The sequence below is a fragment of the Alligator sinensis genome, unplaced genomic scaffold, assembly GCF_000455745.1.
Source record: "Alligator sinensis unplaced genomic scaffold, ASM45574v1 scaffold81_3, whole genome shotgun sequence".
NCBI classification, from domain to species: Eukaryota; Metazoa; Chordata; order Crocodylia; family Alligatoridae; genus Alligator; species Alligator sinensis.
In genome coordinates, this window is record NW_005842088.1 from 1,278,856 (window position 1) to 1,288,589 (window position 9,734).

Here is a 9,734-nt window from a genome sequence, read left to right on the forward strand (position 1 = left end):
CGGCCCTGGGCGGCTGGCCACAGCCTGTGAGCACAAAGACGGGCCCGGCTCGCCCCCGAGATCGGGAGCCGGCCCGCACAGGGCTGTGCGAAATTTCACTGGCTGTTTTGTTTCAATGCTGTTTCAACTCATTTCAAGCTCGAAACAGCAAAATCGAAACAAATTAAAGGCTTTGAAACAGCCTTGAAATGAAATGAGGGCAGTCAAAATGTTTCAAAAGTGTTGAAATGTTTTGAGTTTTGAAGCTGGGCTTGCTGGCACAGAAACAGAAAGTAAGGAGAGGGAGGGGGAAGAGGAGGGGAGGACTGCTCTGATATTGACTGTGTAGCTGGCCAGTGACTGATCCTTCCCTGAGGTCCCTTCCAATCCCAATGCTCTGGGGGAGGGATGGAAAAACAGCATAAAAAGCATTGTTTGAACCGAGCTGCTTTCTGCCTCAGGGTCAGTTACTGAGCTGTCTGCCAGCAGCTCAGCAGTGTCATACAAAGGCTATCATTCATTTCCTACTTGCTAGCCTGTTCCTAGCGAGTAGGATTCAATACCTTTTGTTTTCTATAACCTTTTATTTTATTATTATATTAATTAATTTCTTTCAATGTATTTCTCCTCAAATATCCTCTTTTTGTTTTTGTTAGTCTATTTTGATTCTTTCCCCCTAGAAAAGAAATCTGTGCTTTTTCTCACACTGTGCATTCCATTCACTGTTCAGGGAAGCACAGCATATATTGCATATTATAATATAGAATGTATTCAGGAATGCATACTACATATATAGATGTATTTTATTTATTGCACAAATACATATATACATTACATAAATACACATACATACAATTATCTTTTCTACAAATATATATCAATCAGATTACGTTACAGAAGAACACACAGATTTTCCAGCACACCATAGATTTTAAACACACTATGGAACACACCATGAAGCATGCTGGAGAGGCAGCTGGCAAGCCTTCAGGGAGGACTGGAAGAGGGGATAGAGGGAAAGCTGTAAGTCCCCTGCCAGAACTGAGATGCAGCCTCTTTCCTACAACTAGAAGGCATAATGCTTCCAGTTCTACAGGCAGCAAGGAGAGGGGAGGAGGGCCACTGCCTGAGTCTACATCCCCTCCAAGAGCACCAGCCGTAATGCCCGCACCACCATGACAACAAGCAGCAGCACCAGCACAACAGTCTCCTCCACCCCCATTTCACTTCCCAGCCTGAGCCTTCCAGTGCTAGAGGAAGAGCTGGAGCTAAATCTGAGTGCCATAGCAAGAGAAATTCTGGGAAAGGAGGGGGAATCATCTGAGTTTGCGCTCCACACCCCTCAAGTTTCACCTAGAGCCAGGTCTCCTTCCCCAGAAGGCACTTCGGAGGAGCTTGAGGTAGAGGTTGTGGAGGCAAGTGGCTCAGCTGAGTCTGCTCCTCCTGTTGCTGTGCTTCTGCCTGCTGAGGAGGAGAAAACAGGCACCTGCACCTACATAGGCACCCACACCCCAGAAGTGAGGGGGTAGTGTGGTCTGGGATCATTTTGAGCTGGCAGATGATCCCACATATGCTAGCTGCCTGCACTCCCAAGTCAAAACCAGCCGGGGCAAGGGAACAAAACACATGAGCACCACAGGGATGCTGATGCATCTCTGCAGACACCACCTCCTTGCCCTCACTCTTCCTTAGCCTGGCACCACTGAGAACGTACCCAAAAAGAAGTTCCCCTCTTGTTCCAAAGCCCCTGTCCCCCCGAAGCAGAGGCAGGCCACCCTGGAACAGTGGGGGAAAGGTGGACAGAAATGGGGGTGCGTTGCAAAGGCAAGTAAGAGAACCCAGACCATTGGGGAGATGCTTGCTGTGGATGGCCATTTATTCTCCTTAGTTGATCAGCCACGGTTCAGTTGGTTCATGGCGCTTGCACCATTAGTGGTGCCCTCCCTGTATGAGGCATGCAGGGAATACTTGAGGGAAGAGCTGCTCAAGGCAGGTCTGCAGGTGGCCTTACACTTCACCTCGGACATCTGGAGCAGCCGGGGTGGAAATCATGCATACCTCTCCCTCGCAGGGCACTAGTGCGGCCAGTCAAGCCGTCGGTGGGCTCTCCTTCAAGCCGAGGTGATGGATGAGCCCCACATGGCAACTGAGATCGTGGGGGTCATAAACCACTTGGTGCAGGGGTGGCTCGTTGGGCAGGGTGAGCTCACCCGCGGGTTCAAGGTCACCGACAATGGGGCCAATATGGTCAAGGGAGTCCATGATGCCAACTTTGTTGGCATCCACTGTGTGGCACACAAGTTCCACCTCATTGTCAGGGATGCCTGGGAGGGGGACAGGGCTGCCAGTGACAGCGCCAGTACCACCAGCAAGCTCATTTTCAAATGCAGGAAAATGGCAGGCTACTTCCACTGGAGCATCAAGGCAGGCAAGATGCTGCAGGACAAACAGGAAGAGCTGAACATCCTGCAGCACAAAATCATGCAAGATGTGGAGACTTGGTGGAACTCCACATACCTGATGCTCAAGAAGCTGTTGGAGCAACAGAAGGCCATCCATGAGATGGCCTTGCTCAGGGAGATTGGTATCAGCGGCCCCGTTAACAGAGTTGATTGGGATACCATCTCCCAGATCTTGGTGGTCCTCAAGCCCTTACTCAAGGCCACTGAGAGCCTCAGCACTGGTGATGCCCTCCCTAGCCAGGTGATCCCTGTAGTGAGGAAACTTCAGAACCAAATGGAGAAGTTCCAGGGGATCAATGTTCCTGGCTGGGGCAAGCCGCTGTCACCAGACATGAAGGCACTGGTGAGGCAGCTGAAAGAGGGCATCAGGAAATGACTTGATCCCCTGTGGTCCAGTATGGTCCATGTGCTAGCTGCCATGTGTGACCCAAGGGTGAAGGGGAGCATCAGCATATGAGGCAGCAAAACCCTGGATCAGTGGATGAAGGTGCTGGTGAAGAGTCAGGGAGGCAGAAGGGCAGAGGTGGGGGAACATGAAAGAGGGGAATCCACTGTCCCATGCTAGCACACCATCCACCAGTCAGTCTCCTCCTCCACCACAGATGCTGCCAATGTGGGCCAAGGGCATGGCTTCCATGGTGGGGTCCAGAGGCACCATACCCCACCATCAGGCAGGTAGCGCTCAGGCCTTGATGGCTGACCCCTTGGCCTACTGGGCAAGCAGCCATGGTTGCCCATGAACATCTGTCCTGTCCACCAACCAGTGTTCCAAGTGAGAGGGTGTTCAGCATTGCTGGGGATGTAGTGACATCCCGCTGCACCTCCTTGGATCTTGGTTTGGTGGAGCAGCTGATGTTCCTCAAGGTGAAACTCCCACTGCTGGGGTTCCCCGAGCTCCAGGTCCAGATGGAGTGAGTGTGCCATCCTTTTCACTCCATCCGCACCTATTTACTTTTTTCATTTTTAAAAAAACATTTAATGCCCCTCTCTCAGAGCTGGAAGTGGCACTCACCATCACCTGCCAGCAGGGGAAGAACATGTCCCTGCTGAGCTCCCATGCCAGGATGAACTTGGAGATATGGGCTGGGCCTATGGGGAAGGAAAAGGCCCCAGGTCCTAGGCACGACCACTAAAACTGCACTCTGCCTGGGTCGGGAGGCCTGGTGGGACTGTGAGCAGTGCGGCAGCCCCAGGAAATGCCATGACCAAAGATCTTCCTGGTGAAAGAGATAACCTCTAGACACCACACGCATGCACACAGTCCTGGCTGCAGAAAGCCCAGACCCGTCATGTGTTTGACAGGCCTGAGGCTTGCTGGTTGCAGTGCAGTTGTGAGGCTCCAGGTGAGCTCAGCGTAGCTGCCTGGGATGCCAGCATTCAGGGTGAAAAACCCTTTGTCAGGCTGAAGAAACATCTGCATTTACTGTGTGTGCTGTTCCTGGATGGAAGGAATAGTAAAGCAGCCAGAGGCTGGCATGCAATGCAGGCAAGAAAGCCAGTCAGTGTAAATCAGGGGTGGGCAAAATACGGCCTGTGGGCTGGATTCAGTCCGCGAGGCCATTCTATCTGGCCCGCAAGGCCCCTAAAAAAATTTTGAAAATTAAAATTTATCTGTCCTTGGTTCCTGTCAAAAATGACAGGAACCAGGGGCAGTAAGACCCAGGGGAACCCTCAGCAGGCTCCTGCAACAGCAGGGCCTGTGCAGCCCTGCCCTCCCAGCTGGAAGTGCCAGCAGAGACTTCTGGCATGGGACCACGTGGCTGCCCCGGCGCAGGAAGCTCAGGTAAGGGGTGGGGGGAAGGGCAGGGAAGGAGCTGATGCGGAGAGTGGGTAAAAGCGGCCCTCCCCTGCCCCATGGCCCATGTTCCCTGCTGCAGCCACTCACAACCCACGTGAGGCTGTCCTGAGCAAGCACAGGCAGCCCTAGGCAGGCTGCAAGTGGCTGCAGCGTGGGGCACCGGGCATGGGGCTGGTGAGGGGCCACTTTTCCCCTGCACTCAGCACCAGCTTGTAACCCAGCCCCGCACCGGCGTGGGGCTGAGTGTGGGGGGAGGGAAAAGCCACTTGCCTGCCCCGTGGCCGGCGCCCCACCCCGTACACACCTGCGGGTGCTTGCTCAGGACAGCCCCACATGGGCTGCGAGCAGCTGCAGCAAGGAGTGCTGGCCACAGGGCGGGGGAGAGGCCACTCTTCCCTGTGCTCTGCACCAGCTCCTTTCCTGCCGGCAAGCAGGGGGTTGGGGCTGTGCGCTGCCCCCCACCTGTACTGTGGGGCTGGGAGGGGCACTGAGAGTGAGCAGGCGTGGGAGCACAGGGCCCACACCAGTGTCCCAGGGCCAGTGCCAGCAGGGCCCAGAGCAGGGCGGCCGGGGGACAGGATACTGGCCCGGCAGGGCTCTATTGAGAGGCCAGCTCCCCACTCTTGCTGCTGGTGCAACCCAGCCCAGCTCCACAGATCCCTGACAACCTGTGCCCTGCTCTGGGCCCCACCGGTGCTGGCCCTGGGACATTGGTCCCAAGATGGTGACCGGGGGCAGGGCACCTGTCAAGGGTGGGGCTACCCATGCGGCCCTCGACAACTTACCAAAACTGGGTAAGTGGCCCTCCACCCGAAATAATTGCCCGCCCTGGTGTAAATGGAAATGTAGGCATCAGGAGGTGAGGGACAGGCTGGGGTCGGAGGAGAGGAAGGGGGCTGTAGCAGGGCAGGTAAAAGTGGAGGGGGACCTGGGGAGTCAGATGTCAGGCAGTTTGTAGTGTGTCAGAATTCCAACATCTATATTGAATCTATGAGTTTCTGTGCCTAGGAGGTTGATGAAGTGAAGTTCATAGGCTTGTCTGTGAAAAGTGGTTTGTAAATTCCCTTTGAGGATCAGGCCTGAGAGATTGGAGACAGGTAGTTGGATGTTCTTGTCTTTGATAGATTTTAGGTGTGCTCTCATTGTGGTGCGCAGTTGTTGCTTGGTGTCTCCTACGTAATTTCCATCAGGACACCAAGTGCCCTGATGGAGATATGTGTTGTACTGTGAAGATATCTGCATACTGGAGATATTGTTGGCAGGTTTTATATGTCTTGTCAGGGCATGGCTTGGATCCGTTTGGTCTGTTTGGGCTGTAGGAAGTTAGCATATCTAAGCCCCAGGCTGGGGCTGGCAGAGAGAGTTCTCTGGTAGCTGCTGGAGAAGAAGCTCCTTCAGGAAAGGAAAGAAAGGCTCTGTGACAGTTTGGTTGCCTGAGAGCTAGTGCTACTGTGCTGCTTACTTACCTGTTGTTATTTAAAGTGGTGGACTGGGCTCATGCTGTAGGGGAGGAGGAGACACACTACCATGTTGTGTAGAGGCCATAACGCCGGTGAGGGCGCACCTTAACATACATACAAAGTCACACGTCATGAGTTTTGCTTGTCAGCAGCTTGAGGTCTAGTTTCCCAGAAACCCCTGCACCCATCTCCTCCAAACTTGACAGGCTTTGTGGCCTCAGCAGGGGCTACTATCCCTGCTGCTTTCATTCAAATCAGGCAAGAAATGACAAAGTTATAGGCAGTTTTGTGATTCCCTATTATAGCCTATGGGCGAAATATTGAAACACATCAAAACGACATGCGACACTGGTCAGGCCACAGTTGGAGTACTGTGTCCAGTTCTGGGAGCCGCACTTTAAGAGGGATGTGGACAACATTGAGAGGGTTCAGAGGAGGGCCACCCGCATGATCAGGGGGCAGCAGGGCAGGCCCTATGAGGAGAGGCTAAGGGACCTGAACTTGTTCAGCCTCCACAAGAGAAGGCTGAGGGGGGATCTAGTGGCCTGTTACAAACTAGTCAGAGGAGACCAGCAGGCATTGGGGGAGTCCCTGTTCCCCTGAGCACTACCAGGAGTGACTAGAAATAATGGTCACAAGCTGGCAGAGGGTAGATTCAGACTAGACATCAGGAGGCGCTACTTCACTGTTAGGGCAGCTAGGACCTGGAACCAACTTCCAAGAGAAGTGGTGCTGGCTCCTTCCTTGGGGGTCTTTAAGAGAAGGCTAGATGAACACCTTGCCGGTGTCGTTTGACCCCAGTACTCTTTCCTGCCATGGCAGGTGGTCAGACTTGATGGACCCTTCCAACCCTTCCAACTATGAAACTATGAAAACAGCAAAACAGTTTTGATTAAATGAAGCAGAATAGTGCTTTGAAATTAAACAAAACACTGTCCCTTCAAAATGGTAAAATGAAAGTTGAAACGAAACAGTGCTATTTTGCATAGTACTAATGTTTATATATAGCAAGTGTAGCACTTGAGAACCTTTCAGGCAAAGGTTCTGTATAAATGTAATATCATTAAAGTTATTATAGTTTTTGCTTCCCTTGACTCCTCATGGGAAACCTATAGTTTGTTCTCCTGAAATCCTACTCCCATGGTTAAATTAAAGGAACAGGGATGAATTTAAACACAAGTTTAAATGCAGTCATCAGGCCCATCTTTAAAAATCTAATTCACCTAACACTGAAGTCTACAGAAATTTACACATAGACTTCAGAGGGACTTGGAGTGATCTATTTATAGAGCAGTAATTTTCTCTTTTATAAAGGAACAGTTTTGGTTGATTTGGACTTTGTCAATGTAAAGGGAAGAGAAAAAGTCTGATTAAACCCATTGCAGCCAGAGACCCACCTGCCCTAAGGGAACCAGCAATGCCGAAAGAACAAAGGATGCCACAGGAACCTCGTTTCATTAGCAGCTGCTCAGTCCGGATTGGACTGCCCTGCAGCTGCATGGGTATTTCAAGCCTGCCAAAAAGATCTTCAGGGGAGCAAGAGGAGCCAAGGGGAAAAGCGATGAGTCCAGAGCCCTGAGACACTGGAGGAGAGGCTCTGGAGGACGAAGAGCCAACTGCCAGCCAGCATGAGAGCTCGGCTGAGCACTGGTGAGCCAGGAGACAACAGCATTGGATCCACCGTGGGAAAAGTGGCGGGAGTCAGTGGGAAGCCTCGCCAGGAACCTCGCCAGCCATGGGAGAAGTGGCCAAGCTCAAATTAAGGCTCTGTTTCTTTTTTCTCTTTTCCCTGCTTTGGGGGTTTATCTTCATTGGGGATTATCCAGAGGACAGCCAGCTAGGCTGAGTTCTGACCCTAGCACTGAAGAGGGGAACAAACTGGCCGCTGGCCAAGAGAGAAGGAAAGGCGCAGGCCGGATGTAGTGCATGAGCTCCTGAGCACATATAACTTGGCAGGGCCAAAGAAAGCCCCATGCTCAAGGGTTCAGACCTGGCTGGGAAATGCTGGTCCGGCACAGAAGCACCCCAGGGCTGGAGGGAGCCTCCACACTTCAGGGAGGCAAACCAAGCTGGGGTTCTTTTTTTTTTCTTTTCCAATTTGATCCAAAGAATCAAAATAAAACCCCTATAAGCTTCAGGAGCCCAAAGCATGGTGAGACTTACCTGGGAAGTCAAAATCCAAGGACAAGACCGATGCAGTAACATCTGGGTGACGCTTCCTTGGCCAGCTGTGGTAAATCTAAACACCTCCCGATTTAAATTATCATCTACACATCAAGACGTGGCAGGTAAAAATCGGGGAACTCTGCAGTGAGCCCAAGGCAAGTGTACTTGTGCCCCATGGTCCAGTCTGGATGGGCACAGGGACACTGGGCCCCATGGCCCTATCCAGTACTGCGCCGACAGTTAACAGCTCCCAGATAGCAAAAAATGAAAAACAAAATTCTGCCTCTTATCTCTCCATGTATAAAGTCAGTAAGAAGGCACTGATGATTAAAGATTGTTATTGTGAGCAGTTGTTAACTATGATTAAATGTACATAATGAAAAAACAATTTAAAGAATAAAAACAAAAACAAAACATTGTCTCCCCCACAATCTGATTCTCTTTCTGAACAAAAAGTGACATAGATTACTTTTCTGGAAAACTTTGTTCTAACCATAAGGGATGCTTTTTTGTACTCTGTGGCCATGTCTACATGAGATGCTGACTGCGTGGTAGCTTGTTACTACTGTGCAGTAGCATTGTGTAGCACAAAGCATCACCAAAAAGCTATTCAGAGATGCTATTGCACAGTAACACCAGTTATTGAGCAGTCATTTAGTATTTGTGTATGCAAGTAGTAAATGATTGTGCAGTAACTACCGTTCAGGCAGAGTCTCGTGTAGACACAGCCTGTGGGCACATCTATGCATGTGCTTGACAGAGCAGTAAACTAATTTGCTGTGCAGTAAAGCATCACCATGTACACATGTGCAGCAGTTAGGCCAGTGTAGACTAATTTACTGTCAGATAGTACTATCAAACACAAGTATTATCGGACAGCAGAGTAAATTACTGCGCTTAAACAAATCCAGATTAATTTAGAGCTGCATCCATTTTAGTGAGCCACTCACTTTAGCTTGTGCCCCTTCCCCATGTTTTACTCCCCTGGCTACCCAAATGCCCAGTTTCAAAAGGCAGGCTGGAAAGGGCCTGGATAATGTGAAAACTGTGGCCTAATGGTTAAAGATGCCAGTTGCAACCTCCTTGGAGTGAGTTGCATCTAGAACAGGGGTGGACAATTGTTTTGGGTGGAGGGCCACTTACTGAGTTTTGGCAAGCTGGTGAGGGCCACATGGGTAGCACCGCTCCTTGCAGGTGCCCTGCCCCACAGTTGCTATCTTGTGACTGGAAGTCCTGTCTCCTAACCCCTGACCTCTGCCACCAGAAGTCCCTCCCCTTGCCCCCGGAAGTACTCCTTTCAGTGAGGGGTTTTGCCATCTCAAAACCAGAAAAATACCAAATTATATTCTAAAAAGCAAACATCTACAACAGGGGTGGCCAACCTGCAGCTCCGGATCCATGTGCGGCTCTTCAGAAGTTAATATGCGTCTCCTTGAATCTTTGCGCAAGCACACGGTGACCAGATTCCAAATGGACCAGCTTCCAAATGGAAGCTGATCACTGTGTCTTTGTGCAAAGATTCAAGGAGACGCATATTAGCTTCTGAAGAGCAGCATGTGGCTCCAGAGCCACAGGTTGACCGCTTCTGATCTACAACATTCATTAATTTGATTTAAAAAAATACTTTGTCCTAATTTACATGTGTTTGTGTAGTGTACATAGAAGTGATTGCACAATAGCTTAAAATGCAGTTTTACTCTTGTGTATTGTGAGGGGTTAGGGGTTATGGAGGGGTGGGTATAGGTTTGTGGGACTATGTGGGTATGTGAGATGTGGGGGAGGGTGTGGGTGTATCTGTGGGGATGGGGGTGGGTGTATCTGTTGGGGTGGATAGGAGTGCGCGGTGTGGAGTGAGGGAGCATGTGGGCA